The sequence below is a fragment of the Ambystoma mexicanum genome, chromosome 9, assembly GCF_040938575.1.
Source record: "Ambystoma mexicanum isolate Mex_15411 chromosome 9, UKY_AmexF1_1, whole genome shotgun sequence".
Classification (NCBI taxonomy): domain Eukaryota; kingdom Metazoa; phylum Chordata; class Amphibia; order Caudata; family Ambystomatidae; genus Ambystoma; species Ambystoma mexicanum.
In genome coordinates, this window is record NC_090931.1 from 823,437,840 (window position 1) to 823,460,241 (window position 22,402).

Below are 22,402 nucleotides of genomic sequence, written 5' to 3' on the forward strand. Positions count from 1 at the left end.
TGCGACTGCCCAATGCGGCGATTAAGAGGGAAAGACACATAACACCGACCCTCGACGACATCATTGGAGAACTAGAAGGGGCTAAGGTCTTTTCTAAACTAGACCTAAGAGCAGGGTACCATCAGCTTGAGCTCCACCCTGACTCGAGGTACATAACAACGTTCACAACGCACGACGGCCTTTATCAATTCAAAAGCTTAAGCTTCGGGGTCTCGTCAGCCGCCAAAGTGTTTCAAAACACCATCCGAGGAGCCCCAGCAGGCCTCAAAGGCGTATTGAACATGAGTGACGACATCCTGGTATTCGCAGCTTCAGAAACGGAGCACTTGAAGAGGCTGGAAAGCACCCTCCAAAGGCTGAAAAATCTAGGCCTCACGCTACATCGACAAAAATGTGAGTTCTTCAAAGACCGCATAGGTTTTTTTGGTTTCATTTTTCACGCAGCCGGCGTATCACCGGACCCGGCCAAAATAAAGGACATCAAGAATGCTACCGCCCCACAGTCCCCCACCGAGGTGAGAAGCTTCCTGGGGATGGTAACATACTGTGGGCGGTTCATCAAAGGGCTAGCGTCGACAGCGGAGCCGCTCCGGGCGCTGACGAGGAACGACACAGCATGGAAATGGGGTGCCGAGGAGCAAGAGGCATTCCAGACCCTGAAGAACGCCCTGTCCGATGGTGACACCATGGCGTATTTCAACCCTGGAGTGGAGTCCGAAGTGGTGGTAGATGCAAGCCCGGTAGGGGTTGGGGCCATATTACTGCAACCTGACGAACGCGGGGACATGCGTCCAATCGCATACGCAAGCAAAGCCCTCTCCACCACAGAAATGAAATACTCACAGATTGAAAGGGAAGCACTGGCCATCCTGTGGGGCTGCCGCCATTTTCACCTATACATCCTAGGCAAACCTGTGGTGGTGGTGACAGACCACAAAGCCTCTATTACCAATACTAGCAGGTGTGTCATCGAAACCACCACCCAGAATCGAAAGGTGGATGTTGGCTCTGATGGAGTATGGGGTACGACTGATATACAGGCCAGGCACCAACAATCCGGCAGACTATTTGTCACGCCATCCCAACAAAGAGGATCCGGATACAGACATTGGCGCGAGTCACGGACTACTGTGTCAAGTGGTGGAAGGGTCTCTTCCGACGGCGATATCAAGAGCAGTCATATCGACGGAATCTTCCAACGACGAGGTCTTCGGCATTGTCCGAACTGCAATCAGAAGCGGCGACTGGAGAGAGGTGCTGCGTGACAACTCGCGCCGACAAGAGGAGGCCCAGAGAGACCTCCAAGCGCTCTGGAAGGTGAGAGAGGAGCTTTCCATTTCGGACGACGGGCTCATACTGAGAGGACGCCAAATCATCGTGCCACGGACGCTGAGGTCCCGGACGCTAGAACTAGCGCACGTTGGTCACCAGGGAGTGGTCAAAACAAAGGCACGGTTAAGGGCCAAAGTATGGTTCCCGGATCTGGAGAAAAGGGTAGAGAACTTTGTAAAAAGATGTATAGAGTGTCAGGCAGCGACCCCAGGCGACCGAGCTCCGCCGATCCGATCCATGGAGCGCAGCAAAAAACCATGGGGGACAATACACGTAGACTTCGGATCAACAGGACGGGGAATGTACTTCCTGGTAGCAGTAGACCAATGGTCACGATACCCCGAGGTAGAGGTGGTTGAATCAACGGCGACTGAATTCTCGACGAAGGCACTGGACAAGATGTTTGCCACACACGGGTTCCCAGACCTTCTATGCTCGGACAACGAGCCGCCGTTCACTGGCAACCAATTCGCCACCTACCTCAGGGAAAGAGGAATTCAGCATCGCAGGGTGTCCCCACTCTGGCCACGGGCCAATGGGGAAGCCGAAAGGATGATGAGGACCCTGAATAAGGTCCTGAGAATATCAGCCAGCAGCGGGGCAGACTTGGAGAGAAAACTCGTAGAATTTCTAAGGGAATACCGCACGACGCCTCACCAGTCCACGGGAGTGGCTCCTGCAGAAGCCCTGTTCGGACGATGCCCAAGAGGACTGCTACCGGAGGAAGAAGGCCGACCACCCGGAATTATTGACAATGAGAAGATTCGGGAGGAGCGAATCAGACGCAACGAAAAGGAAAGTGAACGACGAGGGTTGCAGGAAAAAGAAATGCGAGTAGGGGACACGGTGTTGGTCAGGAATCGACACCCTGAAGGAAAACTGTCCCTCCCATTTGAGCCACGCCCGTGGAAGGTAACACACGTGAAGGGCACGATGGTAACGGCGGCCTGCGATCGAGGGACTGTCACACGCAACCGGTCGTTCTTCAAGAGAATAGAAACACCAGTCGAGAACAAAGCTCCGGAGGAAGCCACAAGAACGGAGGAACCAACCGCGGATCAAGGGGAGAACGGGCACCAAGCCCCCACCGGAGCCGAACCCGGATGTCCCGCGCGGCCTGGGACCCCGCCAAGATATCCAGTCCGCCGAGAGCGGAGGTTGCCAGGCTATCTCAAGGACTATGTACTGGACTCGGGGGACTGAGCCGAGAAGACCTGGTGGGATGTAAGTGTAACTGCTAAGGGCCGTGTTTAAGGCCACCTATTGTATTGGGGTTCACGCACCCCGGAAGTTTGTGTTCCATTTTTGTTAAAGTTGAAAAGGGATGTGATGTCCCGAGTTACGGATAGCGCGCATGCGCGAGCCTCGTTGTGGCCCGCGCATGCGCTGTTGCAATAAAGTGCGCCCGTGCGGCAGTTCCCGCCGGGACGCGGACCAGGCAACATCGCGTCCCGCGTCCTCCCTGTAAGTGTGTGTGAGCGCATGTGTGGGTGAGGCCCTTCGGCACACATTACAAACACCGACGGGAATTAAATAAGTCCCTTTAAACAGAGAACATTAAGGACCCTGTGTATGGAATGACTCCAGAAACCGATAACAAACAGTAAACATTTCGGGACCAGAGTTTCCCCACTGCTGAGCAGCCTCCGACCAAAAACCTTTACCACAGTAGCAAGAACCATAGGATATTGGGACTGCTTGACTACATGTCACTGAGACATGTGGCCACTCTTGACCTTTTATTTAAAAAAAATGCCTTCTGAAGGTTGTACCTCTGATTTACAATGGAAGCAATTACATGAGTAGTACCGGAATGCAATGCTTTATACGAGCAAACACTGGAGTGGGAACATGGCGTCCAGTCAATGTACAGCCACGTGACCATGCATCCACGGATAGCTATTTCCGATATCCATTCTGTCTTCAGCAATTGCACTGGGCATTAGATATGTGCATGCTCAACGTTTTTGCGCAGCACCCACATTCTTGTGTCGCCCAGGATTCTCCAATCTCCTTCCTTTGCAATATCTATTTACAAGGCCTCGACCAAAGCCAGGTGTGGCACATCATCACATGCTTCCCCAATCGCGCCCTGACACCCAAGATCTATTTACAACGCCTTCTTCAACTTAGTCCTAGATCAGCCATTTCCCTTCCAATCTTGCACAGGATATAGGTGGCATGCCTTTATATTGAGGCATTGCGTCTGTGCATTTACATCCGTTTTGCTCATTTTCAGGGAACACGCGAAACCAATGTAAAAGATGGTGAAGGGGTATAGACATATTAAAAAGAGGAAGGCACGGGAGACTTGCCCCCATTTAAACAAAAACAATGCAAATGCACGTATGCAAATACTTCGATGGAAATGTTTAAAGGAGTAAATGCACATGGAACCAGATCAACGTACTCTTTCTTGTCTTTTACCAGAGCCTAACAGCACCCTGTGAAAGATGAGCCAGAAATGTCTTCCCTGGGATCTGAGCGCACCCTGTTCAAGATACCCCAGAGAGCCTCTTCCTGGCACCTGAGAGAACCCAGCCGAAGGTAAGACAGAGATGCTCTTCCTAGAATCTGACTGGTATGCCCGCACACCAAGCCGCAAAACCAGGTTAGAAACCTTCGGGTTCCTTTTGATTCTACTTCCTAGTTTAATGCTGTCCCAAAGTCAGGGCTCTTATTCAAAACATCCTCCCTTTCATCACTGTGATTTCCTGTGGGATCCTGTGCTGGGGCCATTAATGATTGGCGATGCTATTTCCCTTTGCTTGGAGCTTCCCATTAAATGTGTTCAACGATTGTAAAGGACCTATAAGGCCGCAGTAGGCAAGACCTGCCACTTCCAGAAAGAGATCATATTTTTAGTCTACATGATTAAGCACCCTGCATGCTTTATTACGATGCGAAGAGAGATGTTTCAGCTGCGTAATGCCACCAAAACCAAAGTCAGACTTTTAGCAAATAAATGAAAATACTGTTTGCGGACCAGCCCATGGCTCCCTTGTGTTTCTAACCGTGGCTAGCCGGCAGTGAGACAAGGTTAGCTCTGCAAATGCTGTTATATTATCTATCTATCTATCTATCTATCTATCTATCTATCTATCTATCTATCTATCTATCTATCTTTATAAAAGTCAACATTTATTTGTGGGTTTGTGCCTTAGCGAAGCGTTGTTCCTTATACAATTCCACACCGTTTCACCAATCTGTACCAAATTGTGCATAGTTGCCGGTTAGGACCATGCAGACATTACTGGCTACATGATATTTGGACACCCCACCACTTTCCCAGGATTTCAGCACCTTCACACATGAGACAATTGCCTGAAATCGGCGAAACATCAGTGTGGTCATAGAAGAACCGGTCTCGACACGAGGAACAAAACAACCTCGAAAACCACATTTCAAGGCCCTAGGATGCACAGATTCCGAGATATTTGCACCACAATGCAGTGCAATGAACTGTGTCACGCCAGGGTGAGGCGACAGGTGAGAAGAGAGTACAGAAGGTCCCAGTATGCAGCAGCACACCAACTACTGCCTTCCTCCAACGTCTGCTCCAGGGTATGTCAGCCAGCCAAAGGCACCCTTCCTCAGTGCAGTTTACTTCAGAGTGCAGGCACATCAAGCAATAAGCAAATCGTAACAGCAACCTTCAGGATCATTGATTTTCAACAATTGATGAGTGTTGTCATGTCTGTCTACAGAACCCGTTCAGAGAACAGGAACTTTTTGCTAGTTAATTATAAAACCTCAACAGTTATATGATTACGATAATGGCAGTGTGGGGCAGAAGGACAAAGTGGCATGGTGTTAAGGGGTACAGTGCGAGACTTTGTATAGCACATGCTGCAAACTACTTGCAGGCACATAGGTGGATAGGCTGTACCTGTAGCCAATTCTATTATTTTAGCTCAGCCTCTTAACCTCTTGACAACTCTCCTCCTTGTTTATATCTCCCAAACCTTTAATTGGCACCCTCATTTCTCTTTTCCTTCCCTGGACCATTAGGTCTAAAACATGTCTATGTTTATATATCGGCTTGAGACCCACTTGTTCCTTACAAACAAATACATTGATCACTGTCAAGTACATCTCTGATTCCACTTCTTGACTTAACCTGCTTCTATCAAATACCTCGATCAAACATTTTATTTAGGTTAATCACATTGGTCTCTTTCCATCTTAAGTGTTTCTTGCCCCCATTAAGTGACAGCGATGCAGTATATTTATTCTTTGGTCTTGATGTCATCGAGAATAGCCAAGTAACGTTAATCAACTTATGATCACTTAGGGGCGAATAGACCAATTCCATCGTTGAGATGCAGGGGAAGATGTTACCCGAAACATAAACATAGCTCAGAATGGCCTCTTGCGTGCCTCTTCCCCAGGTTGGAGTCGCCGGGTTATCCCCTTTTATACATCCATTAAGCATAGCTAATCCTCTCAATCCCATTAAAGCTGCCCATCTCTTTCCTCGGCTTCTTGCAGCCGAGAGGCCAATAACCCGTGCGGGTCAAATGGGAATCTAGCTCAGGACATGTGACATTCAAATCTCCACATAGAATTATTGCTGAAATAGTGGCATCTAGCATGCATTCATCCACTAGCCCCGCCGCACAGTCCAAATATTTGGAGACAGAAATTGCAGCAGGGTTCCAACAGGCATCAAGTAAAGCAAAAGTCCCCAACTCTGGGAGTTCCAACCTATTCCAGGTTAATTTTGATGCCTGGATAAAAGAATTTGGCAATTACCAATCTTGGATGAGCATCCCTTTGTTATTCTGCACAGCCATTATGAGACCTGACATTAGTCTCCCTTTCTCTCCTTTCACTGCAGGATTAAGGAGAACAATAAAACCATCTCTTATCGGTAGATCAGATAGCCACGTTTCCTGCAGAAATATTAAATTGGACATTAAAAAAATGCTGCCATTGGGGCTAAACAAGTGAGAAACTTCTTTTGTATTCCAAGACCCCATTATGATTTCTGTCTGAGAATTTACCAGATCTAGTTAGCATCAATCTTTATTCAGTACTAAAGCACTGGCAAGCCATGACCAAGACTTCTCCTTCTCACCTATCCTTTGTTCCATTGGACAGACTTCACTAATTCATCTATCTGATTGTTAATTTAACAAGCACTTCACTTTTAATTGAGGGTAGGTTCTCCATTTGTTCTCCAGATCTTGTTCGCCCTGCTCTGATTAATGTAATGCCAAACAGTCTTCCCTACACACTTCCGCAAGTTCAAAATCCATCGGAAGTAGACTTGATATCAGTATACTCTCTCTGACGAGCTTAGAGTTAATGTGAGGAAATACTTTATATAATTGAGAATCACAGCAAAATTAGCTCAGGTCTATGTCTCGTGATTGGATCGACCTTCACTGCGGAACAGCATAAAAAGACCGAGCTCATTTGACCTGTTTAAAGCTATAACTTCATTAGATATAGGAAGCTGTTCTAAGAGCAGACATCTGTATGAATCTCTCTGTGCTGAAAGGCGTTCAGATTTTCTTAGCTGCACTATTTCTTGTTTCTCCTGCTGGTTGTTCATTCTTTGTCGTCTCTGCTCCATGTACAAAACTTCAGGGCAGATTGATCTTGCCTCATCTCTTTAAAATGAGGTCTACAGACCCAATAGCTAAGCAAGCTAGAGAGCACCTTGGTTGGCCCACTGTCCCAAGTTTGCTTAAAGTTCTTGTTTGTGCAACAGGCATTTGCTCTGAAGTAGAGTTCATAGAATACGTGGCGAAGTTCATAATTTCATCATAGTTCTCTCCTGTCTCCATTATCCCCTGTTCACTATGATTGTTCTTCAGGGCGGGATTGCTTAGATGGATCATTGTGTGACTTTCCAGCCACCCTTTTTCCGCAGCCTATATCATCTACAGATTGTGGGGCCATGCGAGTTAGAGTTCGGAGAAAGTTTCCTGATCCACAGTTTCTAGCTCTAGGCAGTGCCTTTGGATTTTGTGATTTTTTTTTTCGCTTGTTTACCTTTTTTCCCCTAGGCCTTGGTTTCTTACGCTGTTGACAAATAGAATAGTTTGGCTGTTCCTCTGATGATACTATGACCAAAGATGGTGGTGTAGCTGGTCTGTTTATCTCCTGATAAGAGAGTTGGCCCTCATGTGCGTTTGTTACGATTGAACTTCGCTCATTCGTGATGTGTTGCATTTGTCTGCATACTGGTGGCTTCCTCTAACACATTCACACTCACCACTGATAATTTAGAACTGACCCCTGACCTCCTATCTGCCCCCATACTTTTTCCTTTATAGCCATCATCGATTGCTTTCAACAGGGAGGCTTAGTAGCTGTTAGAAATACTTCAATCCACAATATTTTTGAGTTAAGCGTTGTTAACTAAGTTACATGGTCTTGGATTTTTACATTCATTGATTCATATAACTTAACCAAAGTGACAAGTGCAAAGTTCAGGGTTTGAATAGCTGTGGCTGTGGGGGACTCACCCCGCTCAGGATCAAACGAAGTACATGTACGCGACGGACCTAGTTTCAGTATGGATGTCGAACAATCGGAGGAGCTAGAAGTGGAGACAAGGTAGAGCACAGAGGCGGCTTTTATCAGCCTCCCCGGTGCTTCATTTGCTACAAAATTGGTCTTTAAGATGCTTGTCTTCCAGTAGTTCAAAGGACCAACTTCAGCCACCAGCTGTAGCATTTCCCTTATGTCTTTCTCCATTTGCGTGCAAATATCTCGAGTTTGGGATCCATGTGAACAATTCAAATTAAAAAATTAAAAAACGGGGCTGAAAAGGCAGATTTTTTAAATTAGAATATTTCTGAATCAGGGATCTCAGGGCTGTGGGTCCCTCTTACTACAAGCAGCGAAACGGTTGGTGGCAGCATGGTTTCATGAAAATAAGATGTCATTATTGCTGCGTCATAGGGGTAGAGCAAAGGCGGGAGGTTGACTTCAAATGTGGGTCTGGTGCAAATAGTCGAGCAGCCTCTGCTTTCGAAGAGTCATTGCTTTCTATTTGAATGGATGAACATGGCTCGCAGGGCTTCCCACATGGTTTAAACCGGCATCCCCAGTGATAAAATGCTTGCTTGCATGACTGGCACAGTTGTAGAAGGCATGGTCGCATAACTTCTTAAGGCGCATGCATAAAGTGGGGGTTTAGATTCTATTAAAGAAACAGAAGCGAGTATTATGCATTTACCTCTTTATCTACTCGTCCAGCAGCAAAGGAAAATTACACTTCAAGAAAAAAATGTGTAATGCAAATGGAACAGTTTTGTGCGAACATGAAATGGAGTTCCATAACGAGCTGGGTCCATGACCACAGTAACAGCCAATCACAGCCAGACCCTTTCCATAAAACGCTGTACCCTCTTCCTTCTTCTTTGCTGCTCGTCAGAGCAGATAAGTACTCATCGTTTCTGCAACGCCTCATTACACATGTGTTTGTTTAACTGTTATAATTTTGTGTGGTACAGCAGTTCAATGCGCCAAGTTTGCTTTTATTTATGAGGTTCTGTTTGCTTTCAATGGGCGTTCTAACTTTAGTTAGGGCCAACGTTTCTTTGTTCGTCTGTGTTCAGAGTCCCTCTCTAACAGGAGCAGACCCCGGTGGGGCGTGGCCTCGCTGCGGGTCAAGCAGAGTTCAACTGCACAGCTTGTCTCGTTTTTCTAGCGAACTCCAGAGAGAAATGTAACTGAGTTGTTCTGCGACCGTTTAACAAGCCCAGTCTTTTCCTTTGCTTTCCAGGTTATTGCTCTTTGGTACAGCGGTTATGCACGTGATTTTCAAACTTAAGGTCTTGGGTTCATATCTAGCTCCTGCTCTGTGAGTCATTTAATGTAACATCGTCCCTTCATTTTAACAAATATTCCTCAATGAGCCATTTAAACTGGTGCACATGTTGCACTGCTCAAGTCTTGCCTTGCTGTTAATTAATCCCCTCCCTTTCCAGATGCATATTTTTTCTCGGTGCCCAAGATATCACCAATTGGGCTCCCTCATTAAGTTCCCTCAAAGCCTTCCTCTCTAAGCCCCTCTAGTGCTCCTTTTGCATGTTGTGCGAGATATCATAGCATTTGATGCCTCACAGTTTTGTGCGCTTAATAAATGCATACATAAATAAATAAATTAATGTATGGGGTAACATTCTTGCTTTGTAAACAGGACAATACTGGACACTGTAGGTTCGAGACTGGTTGCCTACTTAGCCAAGCATGTTATGCTACCATTTATTTTACCACAAGCAATAAGGGGGATTGCATGCAATGGCTACTAGCCCGGTTAGTGAGTTGTCTTAGCCAGTGAAAACACAGAAGACTATATTTCAGTCATCTATTTGCTGCTCTCAAATAGTACAGAATGAAAACATGTACTTGAAACAATCTCCATATCAAGGATCCAAGCGAGATGCAGCCCAGCATCACTGTCCACTTCAGCCATTGTTCTGCAACGCTGTGCATGGAAATGAACGCTCTCCAAGAACCTTCATCTCATTCATCCCTGACAGGCCAGGAAGCTTTTTCAGATCCATGGCGTCCGGTCCTGCATCTGAGGCAAGATAAAAGAAAATCCAGTAGGTGGTAGGTAATAATGACACTACACACTTGATTATCCTGACATCCCAAGTGCAGAAGGTAACTATAGCAACTACATGTATATTGCAGTACCCTGAGAAGGAGGGAACAGTATGAGCCACTCGAGAGTGGAATCTACATCAACATGTATGGAAAAACAATTGCCCTGTTTAAGCGAGAAACAACCCTTCAGGAGGATTAGCTCCCAGAAGGTGTTCATTGTTCCCTGGAAGGACTTTACAGAGCGACAGCCCCAGGTATGACTGACAATATTCTTGAGAATAGAAAGTTATTCTCATTGGTGGAAGAAAATAAGGGATGTAGGCTCTTATCAGACCCCCATCTTTACAGGAACAAAGTGAACCTCCCCCACCTGCCTGTCTATGGTTATTCATGGAACGTGTAACCATTGCGGCACCACTCACATCTCCTCATAATTATTAAGATGAGCATGCACCACAAATAGATACTTGATGGCCAAAGAAAGAAAAAGCCGGGGTGCAAGAGAAAAGAAATTACCCTAAACTGCAAGGCCACTAGGAACTACGGGGATCTTTTACAAGAAGTTCGTTTCCATTATCCAAAGCAAATAATGTTGAAAGAAACAAGAGGAAAAAAATAGAAGTCTAGTCCTTAATTGCCATTTATATACTACCCAAATGGGCTGGATTGAACTGAAAAACAGTATTACATGTGTCCACGTAAGGGGATCACCCGTGCTGGGATAAATGAGAATTCGGGATGGAACAAACAGGACATTGTAACACACCTATCAATAGGAGTATTCCTCCTAGCACCATAAAAGGATACTTTTCATCCAATTATTATACCTTGAGAGGAAAGAAATATTTTCCTGAACCCTCAAATGAACACAATAAGTTAAGCTGGACCATGTCAACCTGAGAATCACGAAAAAGCCTGGCACAGGCTGATCTTCAGCCCACCCCTATTATCATCTTAAATACCTGCTAATTAACATACCCATAGATGTTCCATGTATTTCTTGACAGGACAGCTCACACAAATCCTCCCTCAAAGTGAACACATCCCATATTGCCAAGTAATGGCAGGAATAAGGGCCACTTGATGACGTGAGCACAACAGTATTCCAAGAAAAATTGAATGAAAGGGATGTGAAACAAACACCTGGCAGAATAAACACAGAACCCAAGTACAGACAAGCTCCTAGGCATACAGGGTGAGAAACGAACCATCTACCTCCTGACACACAATGCTGAAACCAAGTAAGTGTGAGAATTGCAAACCTGGAAGGGAAATACCTTATGGCATGCTAAAGGGTAGCCTTCCCCTTTTACATTCCTTTAATTCAACATTTTGCCAGGGGTGAAAATAACTGCCATCAAACTGGGAAGGTGGGAGGGATAATACTCGCCTCTGTGTCTTAAATAGAATCTAAACCCCCACTCACGATAGTGAGGTGGATTAGCCATTCTATGTCAAGATGGGAGGCTTCATATTATGCAAGTTTAAAGCTATCTTGCAGGCATTGGAATAAGTATTTCACTAGCAGGAGCGGAACAAAGCTCTTGAGTGTTTGGCATAATTTAGGGAACATGAGATACTGGTAAACCAGGAGCTGTTGCATAGCGTTCCGCAAATGTAATACCGATATGAGGTGCAAACTATAACTGTCAATTATATACACTCAATCACATTTTAAAAGTCATCTAGATGTGTCATAATGCTCATTTATACTCATTCCCAAATCAGAGAATTAATGTCCCATAGGCATGTTTCCATTGAAACACTATACCCCACAAGCCAGACAGGATGAGAAACATGGGAAAGAATATACTGACAGAAATAGAATTATAGCAAGGCGACAAGAGTATCTCCAGAGGAGCCGTACCAGCACCCAAAAGGAGGTGACTGAAGCGTAATAGACCCAACTATGTGCACACATTCACTGAATCAATGCAGAGCAGCTAAATGAAAGGGATAACAAAACCTCCCACCGCCAATGTAGATGAAAAATCAACAAAAGATTATACAGAGAAAGTAACCAAACCCTGTCCACTGTGAAGAAGGCAACTGGCCCACGAAAATATACGACTGTTAAACAGCTCAACATATACATCTCCCACTATGGGTAAGCACCACATTGATTATGGCATGCATTAATGGAAGTAGACACCAGACTGTTATAGACAGTGTTGTAAGTACCCATCGCCATGTAACTTGACAGGGCGATCATGTGCGCTGGCTGAAATAGGTAACCCTCATGTTAACATTCACCATAACCTGAATTTGTCCAGGTAAGCTAAAAGGCCACGACAAAGGGGAAGGAAAGGCTAGAGGAGACATCCGTACTCACCTTGGCAGTGTACATGGCACTTCCGACATAGAAAAGTATGTAAACTTGTGACTGTCGCTTCTAAAACAGAGAGGGCAGTTCCTATTGCTATCAATTGCGAACCTCAAATAGTATATAATTTTTATTTAAGGCTATAACAAAACAATATCCTTTAATCTCCATACGATGGCACCTGAAAGCCTATGAGTTGATTATGCTCCAGAAGACTTGAAGGCAATGCATAGGGATAGTTATCACCAACACTCTGCAAGAAAAACAAGTTGCAGATCACCTGAGCCAAAAGTAAAAAACGCAGAGTACACAATAAGATAACCATATCAACTTAGCCACTTATATGCACCAACATACCACAATATAGGCATCCAAAACCAACCCTAGATTGCCCTTTAGACCACATCAACCATTGACGAATCTTCAGCTTTCTATTACTGACGCGCTGCGTATGAATAGAACAAGGGGACAATAGAACTCAGACTCCGCTTCCGGGAGCACCTGGCTCTGCAGAGGCTGCAAAAGTATAATAAAGCAACCCAAAAACGCTGGCCATCATATTAACAGCTGTTATCAGCCACATGGTCCCATTATTAGTGTGGATGAATCTGCCGAACAGGCCTGAGAGATATTAATCCACTGTAATGGCAGCCAGTATGTCTCTGGCATAGGTGGTTTACAGGTTATTCAGACAAAGCAAGCAAGACCTTGAGTTTGAAAGCCACGTGCCTACCCGATGTACCGGTTTGGGTTTGTTTGACTGAGTTCTTTTTATCGCGGCAAACTGACTGCACCCCTGAAATTGCAAAATATCAAACATGGGGAGACACCCACAACCCTCGCTCTCCAGGATTGATATTTTGCAATATATGTGACCAAATTGGCCCAAATGTCAAATCACCCATGCAAAATTTGATCAAATTGGTCATTAGGTCAATTCTTTTAGCTCAAATAGGCTAATACTGCTGTATCAGAGAGCAATAAGCCTGAGAGTAAAGGAAAAGACTGGGCTTGTTAAACGGTCTCAGAACGACAACAACTCAGTTACATTTCTCTCTGGAGTTCGCTAGAAAAACAAGAAATGGTGCGCAGTTGAACTCTGCTCGCACTCTAGCGAGGCTACGTCCCACCTGAGTCTGCTCCCGTTAGGGAAGGACTCTGAACACAGACATACAAAGAAACCTGTGCCCTAACTAAAGTTAGAACATCCATGGAAAGCAAACAGAACCTTATAAATGAAAGCAAACGTGGCGCAGTGAACTACTTTACAGCACAGAATTATAAGAGTTAAACAAACACACATGTGTAACGAGATGTTACAGAAAAAGTACTTATCTGCTGTGACAAGTAGCAAAGAAAAAGGAAGAGGGACTAATGGTACAGCCTTTTATGGAACGGGTCTGGCTGTGATTGGCTATTACTGAGATCATAGACTCGGCTCGTTATGGAACTCCATTTCATATTCACACAAAACTGTTTAATTTTTCTAACACATTTCTTTACTTAAAGTCTAATTTTTCTTTGCTGCTGGACGAGTAGATAAAGAGGTAAATGCATAATATGAAGCCTCCGGTCTTGACATAGAATAATATATCCCTCTGTGAGTTAAAGCTGCAGCTCCTAATAGCAGGACTGGCTTGCCCACAATACTCGAATCACTGGGGGCTGCCGCAGACTGCCTCTGCTTGCTGCCCTCACTTTCGTGCCCTGCTCACTTGCACTGCACATTCTTATTTTCCCAGACTTCGCACAGAAAATGCAGAAACTGTGGAAATCATATGAGGCAGTGAAAAACACGTTATGGGTGTATGATTATTGGTACACAATGTTTTACTCTGCAAAGCTAATGGTTTGGGACCAAGATAGACCTTTTTTCTTTCACATTCCTAAGGATGTCTGGAACTGGCTGGAGGCTCGCGAGCAGGGGGATGGGCATCCTTGTGGGGCTGATGTTACATATTGCTGGACTGGACACGGCCGCAAGCCTCACATGGATGCTCCGAGGACTGGTAGGGTGCCACCTGGAAGGGTGCTGGTGGATGCTGATGGGACCCTGGTGATGGGTGCGGCAGCTGGTCATCAGGAGGTGCTTGCCCCACAGACCAAAGTGCTGGATGACTCGCCTCCTTCACTAATTGATTTGTATATCCTGGACTGTTGTGCTTGTGTTGATGCATGGAGGGGAGGGAGGGTTGATTTGACTTTAGGTTTTCTTTTTGTTAAGAAAGAAAGGTATGCTATGTTTGTCGATGTCAGTCTGGGATGGGGATTCTTCTGCTGTAGCTCTAGCTGGACCTGACTGTTGAGTTTTCTCTGTGGGACCCAACTGTTGACTTCCTGTTGACGTCTGGGTTCGGGGTGGGAACCTCCAGTTGGATGTTGTGTGATAGGCCTGTTGCCTGTTCCGAGGGGGTTGAGGAATGCGTCTCTGGGTTCGGGTGGTGGATGCATGGTGGGTGGTGGGGTTGTGAAGGGGGCTGAGTGGTGTGGGTGGTTTTCACTTTCTTCCTGTTACCATTCACACACTGGTTGCACTGGGGATGCTGATAGGGTAGATGGTACCTGGAAGACTTCATTGCATCTTCCTTTGGGGGATGGGTTGATATGTGGGAGCCAGTTGCTATGGCAAGTCTAAATGTGATATATTGGAATGTGAGTGTTATTAATAAGTAGGCTTTTCTGTTTTCAGTGAAATCCGATAAATGCCAGAAAAACACCCCCGGCAGACAAAGTGCCTCCTAGGTTTGAACTAAAAAACACTGTTTCCCCTATCCCACTGGTGCCTTATTGTGATCAGGGATGGGCAGAGGTTTGGGGTTGAAGCATATGTATTGGAGCATTTCCTCTCTCAGGTTATTTTTCTGGTGTTCATTACTTTTTTTAAAGTCCAACGCTCCTTTGTCTTGCACACTTTCTTCTAAGGGGAAGGTCCTTTGAACTACATTTGTATGTTTCACTTTAAGATATGTTAATTTACTGTGCCTACATTCATGGGTGCCAGTTTTTGATTTTCGCTATGGGGACAAAAGTACCCACACAGAGTGAAGTGAGCGATCCGTGCTCATCCCCAGTCAAAACAACACATTTTACATCACATGTTGACAGCAGGAATAGGAAAAAAGCCATATGACTTGCAGGAGGGTATAAACATAGAATATCTCAGCAACAATCACCTAACCTGCTGAGTTTCTTTTGCAACATTCTGCTATAGGATCCCCTTATGTTCCTGCATCCGGCAAACAATTTTGTGCTGCTCACCCCTTCCAATCCAGCCTCATGATGTCGATTAATGAGACTTGCTTCTCATGTTGTAGTGAACAGCACTTGATAAACAGTTATTATCGGCTTGGAGTTTATTTATTTTGACAGTCAAAATAATCCTTCTCTTCACCAAAGTGAGAGCTCCCGGGAAAATCCTTAAATCGCTCTCTGCCTTATCTGCTAAAATTAGAAGTCAGTACAATGTGGAAAGGTCGTTTTCACAAATGAAAGTCTTCATGGGAAGAAAAGAAACGGCAAGGATGGGCAAAGAGTCCCTGAAAAAGTATTGCACAATTTACTACAATAATTTGGACTTGTAGAAATGGTAGATATTACTGGATTAAAACATTCAACTTTATTCTCCGGAAAGTGTTCATAACATCTTGCTCTGAGAGACACTACCCTACTTATGCATGCAATGAAACAATGAAAGGATATTTCTGTGTTTACAATGGAAAAAACTGTTATCTGCGATTTTGTGATTTTGTTAAGGGAGCAAACGGGAAACACTGATAAATCCAGATTCAGACATTTTTTGAAAACATTGGAAAAACACCCCCAGAAGTTTAACAAATAAACCCCTAAAACAGGAAACGCCATTAATAATGTTGTCAAGAGAAGTAAAGTCCATTCGTACTTGGTGAGGCATAAGGTAGATCTGGCGATAATCCAAGAGACACATTAGATGAAGGGTGAGTTGGACAAATTGCAGGCTAGATGGAAGGGTCTGCTGATGGGATCGTCTTTCTCTTCATATGCTCAGGGAGTCTCGATATGGATCAGGGAGTCAGTCCCCCTGTCGGTTCACCAGACATTGGCTGACAATCAGCTAAACTATGTGGGGCTAGTGGGCAGGTTGATGGGGCGACTAATGCTGCTCTTAGTACCTTTGCACCCAATGTGGATCAGACATCCTTTTTTGAAATAATGGGTGAGTTGATAGGCCGAGACCGGGAGAATGGATTGCCATAGCTGGGGGATTTTGTTTGTTTTGTAACTTGCTGGATACATCCAGCACTGGTGTTAAGTTGTTCATGAGGGCATCTAAGACACTGACACCGATAGCTGCTGACTTGTTACTCATAGATAAGTGGCACCAACGAAATTGGTCAGATCGCTGCTAGTCCTACTATTTAGGTGTACATGGGTCTTTCTCACAAACAGACTATGCCTTTTTGGGGGTGGACAAAGCTAATATGGTCACAAGAGTGGAGTTTTTGGCTGGATCACTATCTGATCATTCGCTCTTATGGATCTCCTCAGTGAAGCGCCAATGTGATGCCCCCATTCCGATATGGTGATTTTGCAATGATATGCGTTTGGATGGGGTGTTTAGATTTACTCTTCTGGAGGAGATTGGCTGTTTTCTGGAACGTAATTGGGGCATAAAAGCGCATAGGTCCATGGAATGGGAATCTCTGTATATCAATGAAATTGGGGTCCTAGAGAGCGCTCATTGATATGGTCTCTCATTTTGAGGGGTAGATGGTTAACCTGGAATGAAGAGAGGGCCTGAGAGAAGAGGTATGAACCCTAAGAATAGAGATAGGGATGGTTCTTAGTGTGGCCCAGGAGAGGTTGGCTATCTTTGACTACAACCGATATTGGGTGCAGCACTGGTTGGTGAAGTGAGGATGGGGAACGGTTTTGCGACGGGATATGGGATGCATCAGGCAACATGGTGCCCATCCAGGAGGACATATGTGATGTGTTCAGGGCTTTCTATGATTCCCTTTATGCTAGGAGGCTGGCGTTGATGCCAGCAATGCAGCTGAGTTCCTGATGAAGCGGGGCTGAATAGGTTGTGTGATGTACAGCCTGAGGCACTTGATGCCCTGTTAGTACTGCAAGATGTTGAAAACGTAATAGATAACTGAGGGATGGGCAAGACCCCTGGTATTGATTGGAGGGGGTGAGGTCAACAAGGCTTACAAGGATCTCCTTGCCCCCAGGCTTTTGGAGGTCTGCCATGATAAATGGGGGATTCCCGAGCACCATGCTCTGGGGGTGGTGCTACCTCAGGTGGACAGGGACGCGAATGAATGGGGGTCATATAGAGCATTATCTATGATTAATGTAGATATTAAAAAAACGTTTTCGACTGAGCCATGTGGTACAGGAGTTGATGCACCCGGACCAGACAGGCTTTATTCCTGGTCGGAGCACAATGCAGAACTTGAGGAGGCTTTTTTTTATTCTGGATAAATACAGGGATTTGGTCGAAGAGGTGGCAGTGATTAGTCTGGACTCCTACAAAGCATTTTACCCCATTAACTGGGTGTTCCAATGAATGGTGATGAAAGGAATGGGATTGGGCCCCTCCTTTGTAGGGTGGTTTAAGTTGCTATATTAATGGTAGACATACATGGTGAGGGTAAATGGGAATTTGTGTCAGCGTCGTGGCTGTGGCAGAGAGGTACGTGCCAGGGCTCACCTCTGTCGCCCGTGAGTTCCACTTTAGCCGTTAAACCTCTCTCAAGGGCGAACGTCAGAGACACTTGGAAGTTAGATTGCATGTTGGGGGAGGAAGCCACTGTATCTCATTGTATGCAGATGATGTCTTATTGTATGTGCAAGACCATCTTCAGAACTTGGACAGGGTACTAGATTTGATCGAGCAAATTAGCAGACTATCAGGACTGGAGATTAATCGCTCTAAGTCAGTCATCTAACAAAAAATGAAAGTGTGGGTAGGAAATTGGCACACATTGGCATGGACACGCAGAGTGGTGGATTTAAATACCAGGGAATAAAGGTGGAAATGGGTATATGAAAAAATGTGATGCAGAGCTTAATTGTATTTGATAGATCAATGAAATTTTGGATGAAGTTCCCCCTCTCTGTAGTGGGGAGGGTGGCACTTGTGAAAATGATTGCACTCCCACGCTTGTTGTATGTCTTCCAGAACATGCCGATTCCTATGTTGGCTGAATACCTTCGCAAGCTGCATATAATACTGGGAAAGTTATTATGGAAGAGCGGGAGTCCAAACGTTTTGATGAAGACAATGCAGCTCCCAGCTGGGAAGGGAGGTGTTGTGGCCCCGGACTTTCACTTGTATTATTGAGCGGCAACACTCAACATATGGCTGAATGGTTTGCGACATTGCAGGATGAGAAGATCAACTAGATAATTGCTTCTAAGTGTAGGCGTTGCAGTTGTTGTAGGTGATTGGGCCAGGGATGGGGAGCTTGCTCGGCTCCCCTCACCAATGGAACCAATGGTAAAGGTCTGGTGGCAGGACACTAGACTTCCCAGTCAAACGGTACCCTTCATGCCAGAAATGAAATTGTCCTGCAGCAGGTTGGGCTACATAATGGGTAAGCGGCGCGGGGGGAGAGCGGTATGAACTGGATGGGATGGGCAAGTTGAAGACCTTTATGCTGCTGATGGGACCCTCACATATCAGGAATTCTGGGATCAGCATCCTGGAGTGCAGCTTAACTTCTTGGAACATTCCCGATTGATGGCAGTCATTAGGGAATTACAGGGAGGATTCCCAGCACGAGCTGAGAGGCATGCAATTAATGTAGTAATGCTGAGTCTGGTGAGTGCGGGTAAGCGGATCACTGAACTATATGCTGCAGCAGTGTCTGCCAGTGATGATGGAGTGGCTACACCGAGAAGGAAGTGGGATGGGGACCTAAGAGAGCCACTGACTGATAGTGAATGGGCTAGGGCGCTGTTTATGCAAAAGAGGTATCCAGAAATGCAGGATTTCAGTGGATACAATATAAGTGTGTCATGCGCGCCTATGTTACACCGGTTGTGGTAGTTAAATGGCTCCCATGGTATTGAAATTAGTTGCTGGAGATGTAGGAGTGAGGTAGGAACATACTTACACATGTGGTGGGGCTGCGAGGTGGTTCAAACTTTCTGGGGCCTAGTGATTGACAAAATATGTGACCTCACGAAGCTGTGGGTACCAGCCACAGTCCAACCTTGCATAGTAGGACTCCTCCTTACAAGCGGGGAAAACAAACTGACTACTCATGGAAGTGGTTTTTATGGGCTTGATTGTGGCAAAGTGAGTCATTGCAATGGCTTCAAAATCACCTGGGGGTTCACCTTTTTGGCTGTTGGATGAGGGAGGTGTACGGAAATGGGCATGGTGGATCAGGCAGTGAGACCTGAGGGAGAGGGGTTTCACCATGGTGTATGGCATGAGGAATGGGACATGCTTTAGGCACCCTCAGATCTAATGCCCTCTGAGGTAGGGTTGGGAGTACATAAGCGAAGGATGCAGAGCCACTGGCGGAAGGATGTCCGACCCAGGGAATAGATATGCTGAGGTATTAATTGCTGGGGAGATGTTTCCGAGCCGGATAAGGGGCCTCATGTCAGGTATTGTAGGAGCAGAGGAATATATTGTACTAGTTTGGATGTATACTATACTACTGGCTCACTTAAGATGTTTATAACTGGAATGTACAGTTGGGTTTGATTCTGTACATGTTGGCCAACTAAAACTGAATAAACAATTAATTTTTTAAAATAATATTTTCCTACTCCTGTGTCATACTTTACTTTACTTTAATCTAATTGTATAGCGCAACCATGGACCTTTAGGCGTTAGGGCGCATAACAAGATGGACAACGAAAAACATAGAGATAGGGCTAGAGCGTGTCTGTCAGGTCAAGGCACGAAAACTAATTGGTGAGGAAGAAAGCATTAGGTTTGTCCAAGCAGGTTACGAGAACAGCAACGTTTTCATCTTTTTCCTGAAAAGGTTCAAAGAAGTCATGCCATGTAGCTCGGGAGGGAGTAAGTTCAAAGCCTTCGGAGCTATGGCGAAGAAGCCTCCATTTGCAGACTTATTTGTTCTACATCTGGGCGAGACCAGCAAATCTTGGTTATTGGACCAAAGGGATCTGCTATTGACCATTTTACGAATTAGATTTTGCAAATACAGTGGTAAAAGACCAGATCTGCATTTGAAAGTCATAACTAAAAGGCGGAAGCAAGTACGTGCTTGAACCAGGAGCCAATGCTGGGCCCATCGCGCTGCCGAAACATGGTCACGGCGGGCGAGGCCAACAATGACTCAGACCTCACCATTTTGGAAGACTTAGAGCCTGTTTATATCCTTTTTACAGAGGCCCTCCAAGGTGCAACTACAATAGTCTATCTTAGAGCAGATAATAGCTCTTGCTATAGTAGCAGCGTTATCCAAGGAGATGAAGGGTCTCAGGTGTGCCAGCAGTTTCACATAATAGACACCTGCCAAAACCAGGAAACCACATGCAACCTCATATTCAATAGTTGGTCGAGCGTAACCCCTAGAATTTTTACTTTCGCCTGTGGGGAAAGTTTCACATCGTTCAACATAAAGCAGCAGTAGTCAGGATCCAGTTTTGCTAGCATCGATGGGGTGCCTATGATCATCAACTTGGTTTTGCCTCTGTTGAGGGAGAGATCATTATAGTCCATCAATTTTTCTATCAGCAAGTAGACTCTGTTGAGTTCACCTTCATCTGAGGCATGAACGCCAGTCAGCGGGATGACACACTGAGTGTCATCCGCATAGTTGGAGAACATGGCCCCCTCCCTCTCCAAAGCGGCAAAGAAGGGAACCATTAAAATGTTATAAAAACAAGGTGAAATACAAGCCCCCTGAGGAATCCCAAAGTCAACTGGCAGCAGAGCTGCCTCAACCTCATCAACCGAAAACCCTACTTTCTCTGTTGGTCAAGAAAGATCCAATCCATTGAGCCACGAGGGGCGAGAGATTGGTGACCTCCATCATTCTGGAAACCAGGATTGTGTGGTCAACCAAATCGAAAGCGGCTGACAGGTCTAATGCTATTAATAGGGACATAGAAACCTTGTCCAATCACTCCAGAAGTCTGGATTTCAATTCCAACAATGAAGTCTCGGTTCCAAAACCCCTTCAGAAACCTGATTGGTATTGGTTCAGGATGGGGAATTCATCGAGATGTTTGAAGAGTTGACTATATGCGATACGATCAAGCATTTTCAGTAGGAACAGATTATTAGAGATGGGCCTATAGGTGAGGGGAACCTCTGGGTCCAGGCCAGGTTTTTTTTAGAATGGGGGTGGCCCAAGCTTTTTTTATGTCAGTTGGAACATACCCTTCTGATAGGGAGGAGTTGACAAATGAACAGATGGCATTCAGGAGGGCGGGGGCATGTTTTAATGATCATTGAGGAGCACGGGTCTCCTTTGCATCTAGTGGCTTTCAGCTGATCTACGACTGTTGCCAGGTCCTCAACCACGATAGGTGTAAAGTTAAACTGGGGAATGGAAGGGTATCTGATTAAAGGCCTCAGCCTGTCATCTGCTAGGGCATATGTGTGGGGATTCTTTTTGTTTTTGGAGACTATATCAGTCCTGATGCCATTAAGTTTATTTAAAATTGCTTCTTGAATTTTTTGACATCAGGCTACATCCTTAATTACAGAGCTCGCTGGCGGGGGAGAAATATTCACCTGTTCTTTCAGTATTTTGAATAATTCTTTCACACCAGATTTGGCGTTTTGAGTTTGTAAATTGTGGAAATTTTTCTTGGCAGACACGATCTTGTATTTGTACTTTTTAGCGGCTGTTTTATAGACCAGCAATGATTGTGGGCATTGGTTGGCTTTCCACAGGTGAAAAAGATTGAGAGAGGAGTATTTCAATTTTTGTAGGTCAGGTGAAAACCAGGGTTTACTTTTCTTCCCTCCCAGAGAAGAGAACCTCTGGATTTCAGAGGAACCAGGGAGATAGTAATAGCAGCCGGTTTATCAGTCAGAATTTTAGACATGTCTGAGACAGGAATGGAATCCCCAAAAGGAAGTTTGAGCCAATTAAGGGTTCAATTTTGTCCTGGGTGAGCAACTTCAAGTTCCTCACCAGTGCGGTGTGGGACTTTCTGGTTTTACATCTTAGAGGAAACCTAGCAGTGATA